Source organism: Budorcas taxicolor, chromosome 13, assembly GCF_023091745.1.
Source record: "Budorcas taxicolor isolate Tak-1 chromosome 13, Takin1.1, whole genome shotgun sequence".
Classification (NCBI taxonomy): domain Eukaryota; kingdom Metazoa; phylum Chordata; class Mammalia; order Artiodactyla; family Bovidae; genus Budorcas; species Budorcas taxicolor.
Genome location: NC_068922.1, coordinates 45,077,329 through 45,092,647, shown reverse-complemented (window position 1 = coordinate 45,092,647; position 15,319 = coordinate 45,077,329). Strand labels below are relative to the sequence as shown.

The following is a 15,319-nucleotide window of genomic DNA, read 5'->3' as shown; positions in this document are numbered from 1 at the left end:
AATTAAGTCTGAATTCTTAACTACTGAAATGCTCTCTTAACACATGTCTATAAGGTTGAATATTTGTTTTATTCTGTTATTTTACTTTATCTTGTTCCACAAGCACTTAGAGGAATAGGGCGTGGAATGCATGCTTGGTTGGTGATATTAAAAACTGGAAAATAGGGACTTTCTAGTGGTCTAGTGGTTTAGACTCTGCACTTAAACTGCAGAGGGCACAGGTTCAATCCCTGGCTGGGGAACCAAGATCCCACATGCCTTGTGGTACGTCTAGGAAAAAAAAAAGGAAAACAGTCCATGGAGAATCATTGGCTTGCTTCAGCGTGTATCTACTGAGCAGCTGAGTTCTTAGAAACAGCATCATATGTGACGTGGGTGCAATAAACAGCACATTTCCTAGCTCTCAGAAATGTTTTCAGAGAGTTGAGTGGAGTCAGGAGCCCTTGAAGAGATGACGTCATAGAATGAGGCCGGTTTGCACACAGAGCTATTTCTGTCCCACATGCACCAAAGGAAGGAATGGAGGCTCCGAGCAGAAGATGGGTCAGGGGAAAACTGGGATGAGGGGAAAACTGGGATGAGGTGAAGAGGGAGGACAGCCAACTGAAGTCTTTCAGAGGTTTTTGTTCAGCGGCCCTGGATTGCAGTTTGTTCTGGGGAACTGTTACCCGCGGGACATGGGGTTACCAAAGCAACTGCACTTAACAAATTACTGTCATAGAGCCCTTGAAAATTGCAAAGTAATTGCCAATAAATTAGTCCCTTTGCCCCATAAAACTGGCCTACAAAATAGGAAGATGCATTATTATCGAGATCACCCTATCATCCTTTCAGGTGAGGCTGCTGATGACACAAATTCACCACCGCATAGCAGACTAGCACTCAACAGCAGGTTTTCTGACTCCGATCCCATAATCACCAGTCGTATTACAAAGCATGTGTGACCAGGATCAATGTGTATGTCCAATAGACTCTCCAAAGGTGGCTTTTCTCACCCCCTCATCCATTCAATGATGGTTTTTTATTGAGGGCCTACACTATGCCTATAATGGACGTAGGTCTGAAGGTGCAGTAATGAACTGACAGAACCTCTTCCTTTGTAGAGCTTGTATGTTTAATGCAGAAGCAAGAACCCAATAAGATAAACAAACACATATGCCATGTTCAGTGTGATGATTAAAACCTATCAGAACAGGAAACAGTGCAACCATGAAATTTTTAAACCCATTTGCAGTTTTCTCCCTAATCATACAATGTGTACCTGTGAATATTAATATGTTACATAGACAAATGTGTACACATGTTTATGTATTTCATACACTCCAATGACCTAGGGGTTCTGACAAGCAGGATTTTAGTTCAGGGAATTTTATTGGTACTTTAAACACTAGTGGACTATAAAGCTGACATATAAATTGAGATCTTAGAGAAACTTAAACAACTCCTTTCATAAAAGTTCTCTGCTCTGGATGAAAAGAAACATAAATTTAGTTTACTTTTCCATGTAACTACAGCTCTGACTCAGTTAAGATAGGCCCATCATTAAAATATTCATCAGCGTGAAGTGCTAATTTCTATAACATCCTCTTCAATCAGGCCAATCGCTAAATTGGCAAGTTTCTGTTTCCACTTGAATAGGCTAAAAGGGGAATCCTTCTACAAGATCTAGATAAAGTTAGGCAATTAAAATTCTTACGGAAAGTTAAATTACCCAGAAGCAACCAAACATCTCTATAGCATAGCAGAGAAATCATCCATAAAACATAACAAATACTCATAGCCTCAAAAAAGAAAAAAAAAAGGAAGAGCAGCCAGATATCCTGATGTGGTTTCCTACTTTCTACTTTAGATATTAAGAAAGTCAACTGCTAAAGAGATGAAGTTAATTACCAAAATGACACAGGGTGGTCATCAACTTTTACATTTCTGCCTCTTCTCTGGCTTCTTTGAAACACAGGTGACTTGATTCTTTTTCCTTGACTTCCTCTCCTTTGAACCACGTGGATTCTCATGTGGTGTGCTAGTGTAATTTGACTGTTGAAATAATCATCTAAAGTGTGATTGATGAATCTACATCCTTGACCAACTCTCTCTGTAAGCATCTTACCCATGTTTTCATCATTTATAACTTAATTGATATTGTTTTGGGGCATTTTATGCTAGTTATCATCTAGCATAAAACTGTTCCTACCCTACTTCTAAGCTCAGGAGATGGATCAACTTTGTCCCACAAGCAAGCCACCTCGAGTCACTTTCTACTCTCTCCTAGTTCTCCATAAACAGTTACCAAGCATATCAGAAGATATTTAATATATGGCCCTTAAATTTTACTCATATCTTATTTCTACTGGAATCACCCTCAGTATCTCTCTCTTGGCTATTGGAATTGCCTTCTAAAACTTGTTTCTCTTATCCTGGCTCTTCTTCTTCCAATTAATCCTTAACATTCTTAAGACAGGCCAGTGTAAGAGAAACTGCCTTAGCTGACATCCAACACACAGACAGTGAGAGCACTACCCTCAAGCGCTGGCCTCAGCTAACAGGGAGCACAGGGTTTAATTATGGACACAGTGTTCTAGAATGATACTTGACAAATGGGAACCCTTTTTCTGGAAGATGACAGTGTCCAGATCATAAACGCTTTATGAAAGAACTATGAGAGATTTGGAGATTGGAATAAATGAAGGACCGTTGAAAGACCTGCCTGGATAAATTTAACCTCAAGAAGGAAGGACAGAGGTAAGATATCTGGCTGCTAATATAATATTTGTTCATGTGTAACAGAAAAAGGATCATCTATATTCTAGCCAACGCTTGACAATACAGATACTAGTATTAAGTGGGAGCTGTAGGGGATTACATACAGCCTGTTAAAACAAAAAGCATTTTGGCAACACCAGCTGTGAAACAGCCTTTATGAAAAAACTAGAGGGTCTCCCCTTAACAGCCTCTTTGATGGGGCCCTTGCACGAAAAGGAGTGAGACAGAAAGATACATGCAAGATTCCTCTCAATTTTAATGTTTCTAACTGGACTGTATTGGAAATATTTAGAAGCCTTTGTGGGTAGTCTGCTCATCCTCTTGGCAAGTTAACTTTTCCACTAATGGAGACTGTACCTTCTCCAGGGGATCTTCCTGACCAAGGGATCAAACCCAGGTCTCCCACATTGCAGGCGGATTCTTTACCAGCTGAGCCACCAGGGAAACCCTCCCTCTTTTATTTCTTTTTTCACTTACCAGCAAAACTGTCCCAAGCTGAGGAAGTTCCCTTCCCCAATGATGGCACTTTATTGAAGTAGCAAGTGCCACATTCAAAGCCAGTGGGACTTCTTTTCCTATGTGTTTTAATCATGTGACAAATGAGGCTGAATCTGCATTTACACAGCATTTCAGGGTGTCCGCCTCCTCGTCCACTGCACCCCACACTGCAAGACACTGCATTATCCCTAATGGCTCATCAGGTCTGAAATTTAGTATTTGATCTTGTTTTATTATCTTCCCCAGCTATATTCTATACCTAATTTTTTCCCTGAAATGAACATTATTGATTTACTTATTAAATATTGTCTGCCTACTGTGAAATCTTCACACAAGCAGAATGATGAATCCCTTTTAAAAATAATGATTATCTGCAACACAATGCCTGAGATGCTAGTTTTATAAGGAGAGTTTGAATGGATTTGAACTAAATGCGGAGTATAAAAACTGTCCTGGTCTCTCTCGGATAAAAGCTTACACACTGTTTCTATCTCCTGCAGAAAAAGAGGAATCAATAAGTGATTATATTCTTAAAGTAAATTACATTTCAGGTTTTGTTCTGTCCAGAGCAGTTAAGAAGGGGTGATGACTGCAGGTTAAATCTAAGGGCACAGAGAAGAACTTGAGAAGTTGTTTGTAATGGCTGGGGGCAGAATTCAGAATACCATTTAAAGGTAATAGTAGAATTAGCATCCTTCCATTAAATAGTGTGTTCCTTCCTCATATACACTTTGAGCTAAATCTAACCCTACAGGAACTATCTGCCTTTTCCGCATGTATGGACAATGTCTCTCCCAGTGTGGACAATCCCAGGTTTCTCAGGATGAACCCCAGACTCCTGGGTCTCATTGGAAACTCTGCATCCCACCCACCCCTGAGATGTACCCCCTTCTTCCTCATTCTTGCCTCCTCCAGCTGCTGCTGCAAAATAGACCATCCTAAACATAATGACTGGAAACCATCACCATTTGCTTTTTCTCATGAGTCTGTATATAGCTGACTGGTGGATCACAAAATCTAAAATTTCATGTATTACCTTGGCCTCTGACCTCCTCCAGAAGATAGAAAAATCAAGTTCCCTGGTTCATGTTAGAAAGGTAATAGAAGTCTGATGTTGCTGCTGCTGCTAAGTTACTTCAGTCGTGTCCGACTCTGTGCGACCCCATAGACGGCAGCCCACCAGGTTCCTCCGTTCCTGGGATTCTCCAGGCAAGAACACTGGAGTGGGTTGCCATTTCCTTCTCTAATGCATGAAAGTGAAAAGTGAAAGTGAAGTCACTCAGTCATGTCCGACTCTTCGCTATCCCATGGACCACAGCCTACCAGGCTCCTCCATCCATGGGATTTTCCAGGCAAGAGTACTGGAGTGGGGTGCCATTGCCTTCTCTGAGCCTGATGTTAATCCCTGGTAAAAACATACAAAAAAGAAAACCACATTTTTTTTTCATTCTTGCAGGCAACTGCCTGCCCCCAGAAAGGACGCTGAGAACCCGGGAGGCTGTGAACACTGTTATTGCCTCTCATCCTGGTCCCTAGCGCTAGTTCACTCTGGATGAGATAACTGAATGACATCACCGACTCAATGGACATGAATCTGAGCAAACTCCGGGAGACAGTGGAGGACAGGGGAGCCTGATGTGCTATCAGTAGTGTCAGGAAGAGTCGGACACGACTGAGTGACTGGACAACAAGAGCAAGATCTGTACCTGAGGTACTGTGTGTATGTGTGTGCGTGTGTGTGCGTGTGTCCTCTCCAACTGAGATACTACAATTTCATGAAAAATACAGACAAGCAAGTCGATAGAAAGGCAACACAGACTGGGAGTGGTTATTTGCAGCAAATCCATACGAAAAGCAGTAATAATCAGAATATTTAAAGAGTTCCCACAAGGAACTGCCCTGGTGATTCCATTGATAAGAATCTGCTTTTCAATGCAGGGGATCCATCCCTGGTAAGGGAGCTAAAATTCCACATGCCTTGGGGCCGAAAAACCAAAACATGAAACAAAACCAATACTGTAACAAATTCAATAAAGACCTTACAAATGGACCACAACAACAAGAAAAAAATTTTAATGAGTTCCCACAAGACAAAAGGAAAAAGGACAAGAAAAAGAAATAAAGAAAAATAGTCTATGGCCACAAAGAAGCTCAGACGGTAAAGAATGTGCAATGCAGGAGACCCAGGTTCAATCCCTAGGTCGGGAAGATCCCCTGGAGAAGGGAATGGCTATCCACTCCAGTATTCTTGCCTGGAGAATTCCATGTACTGAGGAGCCTGGCAGGCTATAGTCCATGGGGTCACAAAGAGTCAGACACGACTGAGCAACTAACACTTTTTCATAAAGAAACAATTAGAAGAGATACAAAGGGCCAACAGTCACATGAAAAAAAATGATCAATTTCATTAATACAAAGGAGAATGCCAAATAAAACAAAGTTGAGATTTTAGTTCACCACATTGTCAGAAATGCTAACCGTGAATATATTATGGTGGCCCAGAGCTGGAAAATAGGGGAAGATATCTTGCTGAAGTCAATTTAGCAATATGTGTCAACACTTTGTAATTACACGTTTTTACTGAGCAATTTATGTCCATGGATCTATCTGATGTGGATGTGTCTCTGCTCAAAGATGTGTTTACTGCAGCATTTTTATAATAACCCCCAAATTAAAAAGCACATAACGCCTGCCAGAGCTGGATAAAATGTCCCACGCCTCTGGTCCAAGTACATTTACGTTCTCGTATCTGAATATCATATACGAACCAAACTGAATAAATTCATAATCACGCCAAGACAGGGAGGCAGGCGTAAACAGAATAGGAGCCGACAGGCTTCTGAAGCATGGAAATCAGATGAGACAAACCATGGCAGGGGAGCTGAGGACTGTCCTTGAGGAGCAGGAGCGGGGTCTTTGCCAGAGCGGACCGGCATCCCTCCAGGGGCCCGGGGAATCGGGGACACTGACTCCGGGTCTCATGCCAGGGGCCTCGGGGGTTCTCTTCCTACAGCCCCTGTGCCCAGGAAAACAGGGAGCAAGCCACCGGCTTGAGCAGCTCAGGGGAGAAGGAGCAGGAAGAAGGAAGGGAGAGCCATCTTTCAGGAGCAAGGGCCACATGGGGCCACACTTGAATGTGTGACGACGCCTGCTGGCACAAGCCCGTCCACCTCCAGTCCACTGGGACGGACTCAGTGGATCTCACACAGACAAGTAGGATGAGGAGCAAAGATGGAGAAGGGGCTGTGCAAAGGTGTGATGTTGTGAAGAGCTGTGGTGTCCGCTGGTCAAGGAGGAGGTGTGCGTGCTGTGAGGGATGGCAAAGGGGAACAGGACAGATGGGTTCAGAGACAACAAGCACGGAGTTGGGGGTGTGAAGATGTGGTGATCAGAAAGGGCGTTGCTCAGCTAGACGTGGTAGGACCCTGCAGTCTAGGAGGATGAGAGGTCAAGGGGTGGAGAGGCTGGGATGGTGGAGAAACCATCTCAATGTTGGCAGGAACTGGACCAGCAGAGACGCAAGGTGGAGTGACAGGGCGCCGGGCACTGCCACCTTCAGGAAGGAACGAGGGGCGGGCACCCCAAGAGCAGGGGTGGGATCCCAGACCAAGGTCCCAGAGTCCATGCTGGAGGCTGTGGGGACAGGAATGTGGTGCAGAAGGAGGGGAGGAAGGAAGGGAGAAGAGTATAACCCAGAGGGAACACAGGAGGAGATGTAGGCAAAATCACCCACCCACTTTGGGCATATGTGCATAGCCTCCTGCCCCTCGTGTTCCTGTTGTTACTCAGAAGGTGCCAGGTGATGCTGTAGAAGCAAATTGACGTGAATCTCAGGAGTTTGCATGAAGGGTTGTCTCCTCCACAGTGGTCTCCCCAGGGGCCTGTGGGGAGGACTCTGCTCCACACCCTCTCCACTTCCTGGTGGCCAGTGGGGTTGGGGGAGGATTGGAGGGTCCCAGGGAGGTTTCCGTGGCCATTCTGCTCACTGCCCACCAGAGAATCAGTAGCAAGGTGCCGCCCAAGGACAAGACGACTGGGAAGTGGGTGTTGAGAAGAGCTGGGTGTTCAGCGGGCACTAAGCATCTTTTCCATTCCTCACTCCAGCTCTCAGCTGGCTGCTGAACTCAGCATCATGGGGAATCAGGTTCTAACAGAAGGCAGAGCTATTGGGTAAACACTGAGCCTCTTAGGAGTTATTTGCAGGCTAAAAGTAGACTTCTGATGAAGAAAAAACTGATGCTCCAAAAGGCAAGAGGCCTTAGTGGAGAAAGTGACAGATTGCAGGGATTGTAAATTCGGGTGACCAGCCTGCTTCTCCTATGTGGGCCCACCTACCAGATGCATTCTGGGTGTGCCTGTAGATCAAGCCACTTACTGCAGGTGGGATGATTCACGTGGTAGAAATAGAAGGGTGAGAAGGGGGCACACATCAAGCTGTGGTGCAGATACTAAACAAAACCCCTTTTATGCTGCCTTATGCGAGGACCACATCCTTTCATGGACATTAACCAATCAATTTACCCCACACCTAGTAAGATATCAGTGACTATGAGCTGAGCAATTAGAGGGCAGGGGAGGAAGGCGTGGGTGGCAGCCCAGGCGGTGTGCAATGAGGAACAGCCGCAGGAGGGAGGAAGCCCCTGGTCCTCTCGGAGGATGCTGGAGGATGCTGAAAAAGCGTCCTGCTCTCAGGACTTGGAAGAGACCCACTCATCTGCCAGCGGTTCTGTCACAGAAAGTGCATTTTCAGTCCAGGGGTCGTGGCAGGAGGGACTCGTGTCAGGGACTGGACTGATGGATGGTGTTCCCTGCACCTTCACCCTGAGCCCGAGCCCATCTGTCGTCCTCGTTCGGAGCCCCAGGAGCAAGGTGGAACCCTTGGGGCCAGCAGGCTGGGAAACCAAAAGCCAAGGGAAGCCTTCAGTTCCTCACCTGGGCTTCTTTGAACCAGCCCCTCCCCCAGTCCTCTCCTGCTCTCTGCTGGCCCCAGATTCTGGCTGCTCTTGGTGACACATCTCCCAAAGGTATCACACAGCTGCAAGATGCAGTGGGAGATGTGAGCACGCAGGTACATATGCATACATGCACACACACATCTGCACACACTCATGTGAGTGTGGGTACATGTGTGCATGCTCATACACAAGCACACACATATACTCACATGTGTGCATACATATACACACATGCACACATTCACAAACCTGCACGCACACATGTGTGGGTAGATGTATGTACACCCATACACAAGCACAATGTATACTCACACACGTGTGCACACACACACGGGAGAATGTCTGTTATGCCAGGGTGAGGACCACCTGGCAGAGAAGGGGTTTGCCTTTATTCCCTAAGTAAAGGGAGGTCCTTGAAGGTCGCAGGTCAGCAGGGGTAAGGTCAGTATCATATTTCAGGGGTCAGGCTCTGGCATCAAGGTGGGAGTGTCAGGGATGTAGATTGATTGGGGCCACTGTCCTGCCTGGGAGGACACCTGGGGGCGGGGGGGTGGGTGGTGGGGGGGCTCAACTGCAAGAGGGACAGAGGAACTGGAGACCAGGCACCACTGAGAGGGGAGGGGAGTGACGGACCTGCAGGGTGTGCACGTGTTCATGTGTGTGTGCATGTGTGTGCATGCCCGCAGGGTCAGTGAGGGAAAGGAGGGCTTCCAGGAAAACCCTGGGACCCTCCCTGGGAGAGACCAGGAGGAATCACCTGGAAGAGAGAAACAGTACAGCCTGATCACCACCCCCACCAGGTCTGCACACACTCTCATCAGGTGGGGTTCGCTTCCACCACCTGCTGGTTTCTCCCCTGGGCTGGTTTCCTTCTCATCTCTCAGATGTGTGGCTGGTTTTCACACTTCCTGCTCGAGGTGGGTGTTTTAAGTCAACCTGTCATTTTCATCCTCTGTGCCCAGCACAGTGCCTGGCCCAAAACTCAGACAGTGAGAAACGGGCTGAAGGGGGTGCATTCAATCCCCTCCAAAACCTGTAGGCTGGGTTTTATGAGGTCAGGAAGTAGTCATCAATGTATAGTCCATTCCAGAATGTGACCTACCTTGGCCAAAGACACCTGTGTGCATTAATTTTAGAAACTGTTAAGAAATTTCCTTGATATACCAATTCATACACTCAGCACATAAAACCTATTATGTGCATCCTTTGTGACTACTAATAGCTTTTGTTGTCCCTTTATTCCTCGGTGTACATTGTATTTCCTGGTCCCTGGGAAATGGGAAGGACACACCATGATTCACCGACATCTTTGTTCAGAGTTCCAATGGACAAGCTTCCAGTCAGGACAGAACGCGGCAGACAGAGCTGTCTTCCTCATACCACTCATTTTACTGTGCAGAAATGCAATTTTATAATTCTATTGTGGATTTAAAACACGAACCGCAAAACTATTTTCTGAAAACACCAAACCTCAAAAGCCTGTATCCTAGTTTTATATATACACACAAAATCTCAATATTTTCCTTAAATTTTCTTGAATGTCTTCGTAGCAATTTTTCCAGAGACAATATTATAAACAACTCCATTATTGTCATGGGTCATTTTGAAAATGTGTCATTTAACTAAATGATCTACGCAAATCCTCGGAGAAGGCAATGGCAACCCACTCCAGCACTCTTGCGTTGAGAATCCCAGGGACGGGGGAGCCTAGTGGGCTGCCGTCTATGGGGTCGCACAGAGGTGGACACGACTGAAGCAACTTAGCAGCAGCAGCAGCAGGCAAATCCTTCTGGCTCACAGCTTCTCCCATTAAAAAAAAAAAAAAATTAAAGCATTGAGTGATATATATAATGCTTCCCAGGTGGTTCAGTGGTAAAGAATCTGCCTGCAATGCAGGAGACCCAGGTTCAACTGATCCCTGTGTTGGGGAAGATCCCCTGGAGAAGAAAATGGCAACCTACTCCAGTACGTGGGATTCCTGGAGAATCCCACAGACAGAGGAGGCTCAAGGACTATAGTCCATGGGTTCACAGAGTCAGACACAACTGGGCACACGTACACATACACGTGATCCGTATCAGGCAGGCCACATTCTCTGATCCAGCCAGAACCAAGTGGGACTACGTTAGGTGCGGTTCCTGTTTTCAGTGACCTGCCGCCTTCAGCAGAAGTAGGGCTGTCTCACCCAGCCCCCCTCCACACAACGAGGAGGTCACTGGACATTTTTCCTCCTCGGTGGGACTCGTGGCAGCCCACGTGGCTCACCCAGAGTCAGAGGGAGTCATTTCAAAAAGGTTATCATTATCCTGACAAAATGCGATGGAGGTGTGCATGATTCATTTTTTAAGGGAGCCGTCAGCAAATGAACGAGGCAGGGCTGCGACAGCCCTGCTCCGTGTCCCTGTGATACTAATTACTAGAGACACGTGCACAACACACCAGGGGTCTTATCTCGCCTGCGACCGCTGATGAGCACAGGCAGCCTCGGGACATCCTTGTCCCAGGCATTGTTCTCAGTACTGAGGAAGGGGGCCTGGCTGCCTTCTTGGCTGCCTGCATCCTCGATTCACAACTGTGCTCCTTGCCTTTGTTTTCTTTCCTTCCGATTTTTTCCTTCTTTTCTTGACCTTTCTCCTGTGCTGTTTCACAGACGCAGAACCTCAAGACAGGCTCCATCCTATGAAGGTTCTTTGTTTAGGGTTTTCCCTCTCCATAAGACAGCCTCAGAAGCCCTGCAAGCTGCTCTGTTACCGGACGACAGGTGAAAGTCACTGTTTCAATAGGTCTTCGGGGCTTCCGTCCCCCCTCCATAAGGAGAACCACCTCTTCCCATAATGTAATCTGCGGACTAAAAACCCTAGGTGTGAAACACTGAACACAGCGCCTCAGTGCAGATGAAGTACCTGGTACCCAGGAGTTATGATCACCAAACTGTATCTGAACATGTGAAAATGTGTTAATTCAGATGTTGCATTTGTGGAATCACTCTTCCCTCTGGTGTATAAGGTCATCAGTGTAACTAAATGAACCATCCAGAGCTCTGTGCTAGAGAATAGAGTAAATAGTGGTAGAGCCGTGGGATAAGTGCGATACAACTTCTCAGCCTCTCAGTATTGCCAACAAACCCTACTGAGCCCCTCACGTTCCCAAGCCTAACCTTCCAGGTATCGCAGGTACTCAGTGCATACCTGTGGAATGACCCCACCAATAATAGGCAACTCCTCTACTTTCACTTTCTTGGACAGGCGTATGCTTCCTAGTAAAGATGGCATATGTGTGAGTATATGTCTTTATAAGGTATTTTAGAAGATTTTTCCTCAAACATGATCGATTTTCACCATATTCATATTTTGAAGTTGCAGCATTTTTTAATTTATTTTTTAATTGGAGGAAAATTGCTTCACAGTGTTGTGTTGGTTTCTGCCATACAACAAGGAGAGTCAGCCATGATTACACATCTGTTTCCTCCATCTTGAGCCTCTCTCCTCCCCCATCCCAACCCTCTGGGTCATCACAGAGCCCCAGGCTGGGCTCCCTGTTGAAGTTATAGTATTTTTTTTTTAATTAGGACTTTATTCAGCTTAGTTGGTGAAATGTTGCAAGCTAAAGGCCAGTATTCAAGTGAGACCTGGAGACAGGCTTTGTTTAGAATGCTCAGATATTCTACAAAAGGAAACCAACAATTTCCATTTTCATAGGGAAAACAAATTTCTGGCTTCTCTTCGAAAGCCCAACCACAGTGGGCCCCTTCTCCTCCAGGGCTAAAGTCTGAGGGGTTGATTAGGTGTTCAGGTGAAATGCCTCTCCCCCGTGTGCCTGCCCCCCAGCCAGGACAATATCTGCACACATACAGATATTGTGTCTGGCACGGTTTCTCCCCATGTTACCTTCAGGGCCCTGCAGGCACCTGGGGTGGGGAACTCCACAGAACGTAGAATGATTCTAGAAAAGGGAAATATGCCTCTTAGGTTAAGATCAGCTTTTGAAAATAGCTTCTATACATGTCTTTGATGTATACCACAGTTCTTCAAAGATCGTTACATTAAATTGTTATTGTTTAGTCGCTCAGTGGTATCTGAGTGTTTGTGACCCCATGGACTGTATGTGGCCCACCAGGCTCTCTGACCATGGGATTCTCCAGGCAAGAATACTGGAGTGGGTTTTCCTTCCCTTCTCCAGGGGATCTTCCCGACCCACGGATCAAACTCGCATATCCTGCATTATCAGGTGGATTCTTTACTGCTGAGCCACTGGGGAAGCCTGTGTTCAATAATTTCAAAATACTTTAAATTTTTGATATTTGTAATGTGTAGTGAGCTTAAAAGTTCATTATTAGTCTGGTATGTTTCAGTTCAGTTCAGTTCAGTTCATTTGCTCAGTCGTGTCCGACTCTTTGTGATCCCATGAATGGCAGCACGCCAGGCCTCCCTGTCCATCATCAACTCCCAGAGTCCACCCAAACCCATGTCCTTTGAGTTGGTGATGCCATCCAACCATCTCATCTTCTGTCATCCCCTTCTCCTCCTGTCTTCAATCTTTCCCAGCATCGGGTCTTTTCAAATGAGTCAGCTCTTCGCTTCAGGTGGCCAAAGTTAGAGTTTCAAGCTTCAACATCAGTCCTTCCAATGAACACCCTGGTATGTTTAAGGGACTACTGAATAAAATGGAATATGTTTCTCTAAGATCTGGACAGGATTACAATCACAATTTAGTCAGAACTTACAGCCTCCTGTGATGTTCAGTGAGATTTCCAAGGTATTCTCACACAGTAGACAGCCTTGTATTGCAATGCAATTTGTGGTTGAAGACATCAGGCAGAGTTAAGAATTCAGTAAGGGTGAGCTATGCAAATTCTCTAGAATAGTACTCTGTCCACTTTCAGATGGAAAACCATCTCAGAAGTTTCTGACTTAAAAAATCAACTAATACAGTCCCAGGGTTGTTCGTGCAATTTTTTCCTCACACATCTATTCTTTATTCTTTAACCTAGGAAGTAAAAAATACATGATTTAATAGTTTCCTATGACATCAAAGCCTCATTATTCTGCAAGTGTGTGTTCACACTTGTAAGTAAGAGAGGACGGAAAGGAATATTGGAGGGTTTATTTCACAGAAAGAAACAACTTCAAGCAACAATTAGCATTTGACAGTTCACGTTCTATTGAAGAAATAGATCACAAGTTTAAAATATCACGAAAACAAATGATAATCCTATTTCCAAGCTCACACATCTCCCAGGATGCTTGTAAGACTAACAAGAGGGAATGTTTGTGACATGTAATCATTATTCACATGCCCAGTCATTACAGAGAAATATTTGTGGAAAATGGATGGAAAGGATGCTGAATGCATTGCCTCTGGCCATAATATTTATTATGGGCTAGGTAGAGAGAAAGTATAATATAACATATCCAAACCTTTTAGCATACAAAAGAATGACAGGAAATTTTTTTTAGTTATTGACCCAAACACATCGCAATTTTTAAAACTACTCTTGTAAATACCATTCTGTTATTTCTACAAGCAACAGTCCTGCAATTGGCTACAGTTAAATGTCAGCTAATAAATGTAAATAAGAAATAATTGTTAGAAGATCAATAAATGAGATGTGTGTATAGTCTGACAGATTCTTTATTTATAGTCACCATTGTCAGCTTTGGGACATATTCTTGAACCACACAAATATGTGTGATTCACAGATTACCCCATTTTCTTAGCTGAAACCTATTTTCTGAAGCATTTTCAAAGTAGCTATTTTATTTTGTTTTCCAGGAAAATCTAACAAAGACAGTGTCCATATAACTCCACTATATATTAGAGAGGGGAAAAAAAAATCCCATCTTGGCAACTGTTGTTTTACTTTGTTTCTAGAGAGGACCACCACTCTCAACTAAAAAGATGTTAAAAAATAAAATGCAATGAATTTTCAAAACTGCTGGGACAAAAAAGCTGACTGACGTGAGTTCTATAAAATCATTTCCCAAACCAGCAGTTAAAGAACATGTACAACTGAGTGGACTAAACGTTTGAATAAATACTTCTTTAAGAACCTTAGAGAGAAGTGCTCACTTCGGCAGCACATATACTAAAATTGGGATGGCACAGAGAAGATTAGCATGGCCCCTGCGTAAGGATGACATGCAAACTCGTGAAGCGTTCCATATTTTTAAAGTCTACAAGCAATAAACGCTGGAGAGGGTGTGGAGAAAAGGGAACCCTCTTACACTGTTGGTGGGAATGCAAACTAGTACAGCCACCATGGAGAACAGCGTGAAGATTCCTTAAAAAACTGCAAATAGAATTGCCTTATGACCCAGCAATCCCACTGCTGGGCATACACACCGAGGAAACCAGAATTGAAAGAGACACATGTACCCCAATGTTCATCGCAGCACTGTTTATAATAGCCAGGACATGGAAGCAACCTAGATGTCCATCAGCAGATGAATGGCTAAGAAAGCTGTGGTACATATACACAATGGAGTATTACTCAGCCATGAAAAAGAATACATTTGAATCAGTTCTAATGAGGTGGATGAAACTGGAGCCGATTATACAGAGTGAAGTAAGCCAGAAAGAAAAACACCAATACAGTATACTAACACATATATATGGAATTTAGAAAGATGGTAATGATAACCCTGTATGCGAGACAGCAAAAGAGACACAGATGTATAGAACGGACTTTTGACTGTGTGGGAGAGGGAGAGGGTGGGATGATTTGGGAGAATGGCATTGAAACATGTATACTATCAGGTAAGAAACGAATCACCAGTCCACGTTCGATACAGGATACAGGATGCTTGGGGCTGGTGCAAGGGGATGATCCAGAGAGATGATATGGGGTGGGAGGTGGGAAGGGGATTCAGGATTGGGAACCCATGTACACCCGGGGCTGATTCATGTCAATGTATGGCAAAACCAATACTGTATTATACAGCAAAAAAAAGTAAAAATAAAAATTTTTTAAATAAAATAAAATTCAAAAAAAAAAGAACCTTAGAGAATATTTTTAAGTTCTAGTAATCTGATTCAAGACAGTAAAGTTACATATCAGGAACTTGGAGGATGCAGAGAAAGGAGAACTGATTGTATCTCTTACGATC

General features: G+C 44.5%; 1 non-coding gene across 1 annotated transcript; it reads left to right on the top strand.

The window, feature by feature from the left end:
- The first annotated feature begins 14,274 nt into the window (after positions 1-14,274).
- Positions 14,275-14,381, top strand: LOC128058955 (U6 spliceosomal RNA). Its single transcript, XR_008200550.1, has one exon. It is a non-coding gene; the product is annotated as a U6 spliceosomal RNA (small nuclear RNA).
- The last annotated feature ends 938 nt before the right edge of the window (positions 14,382-15,319 follow it).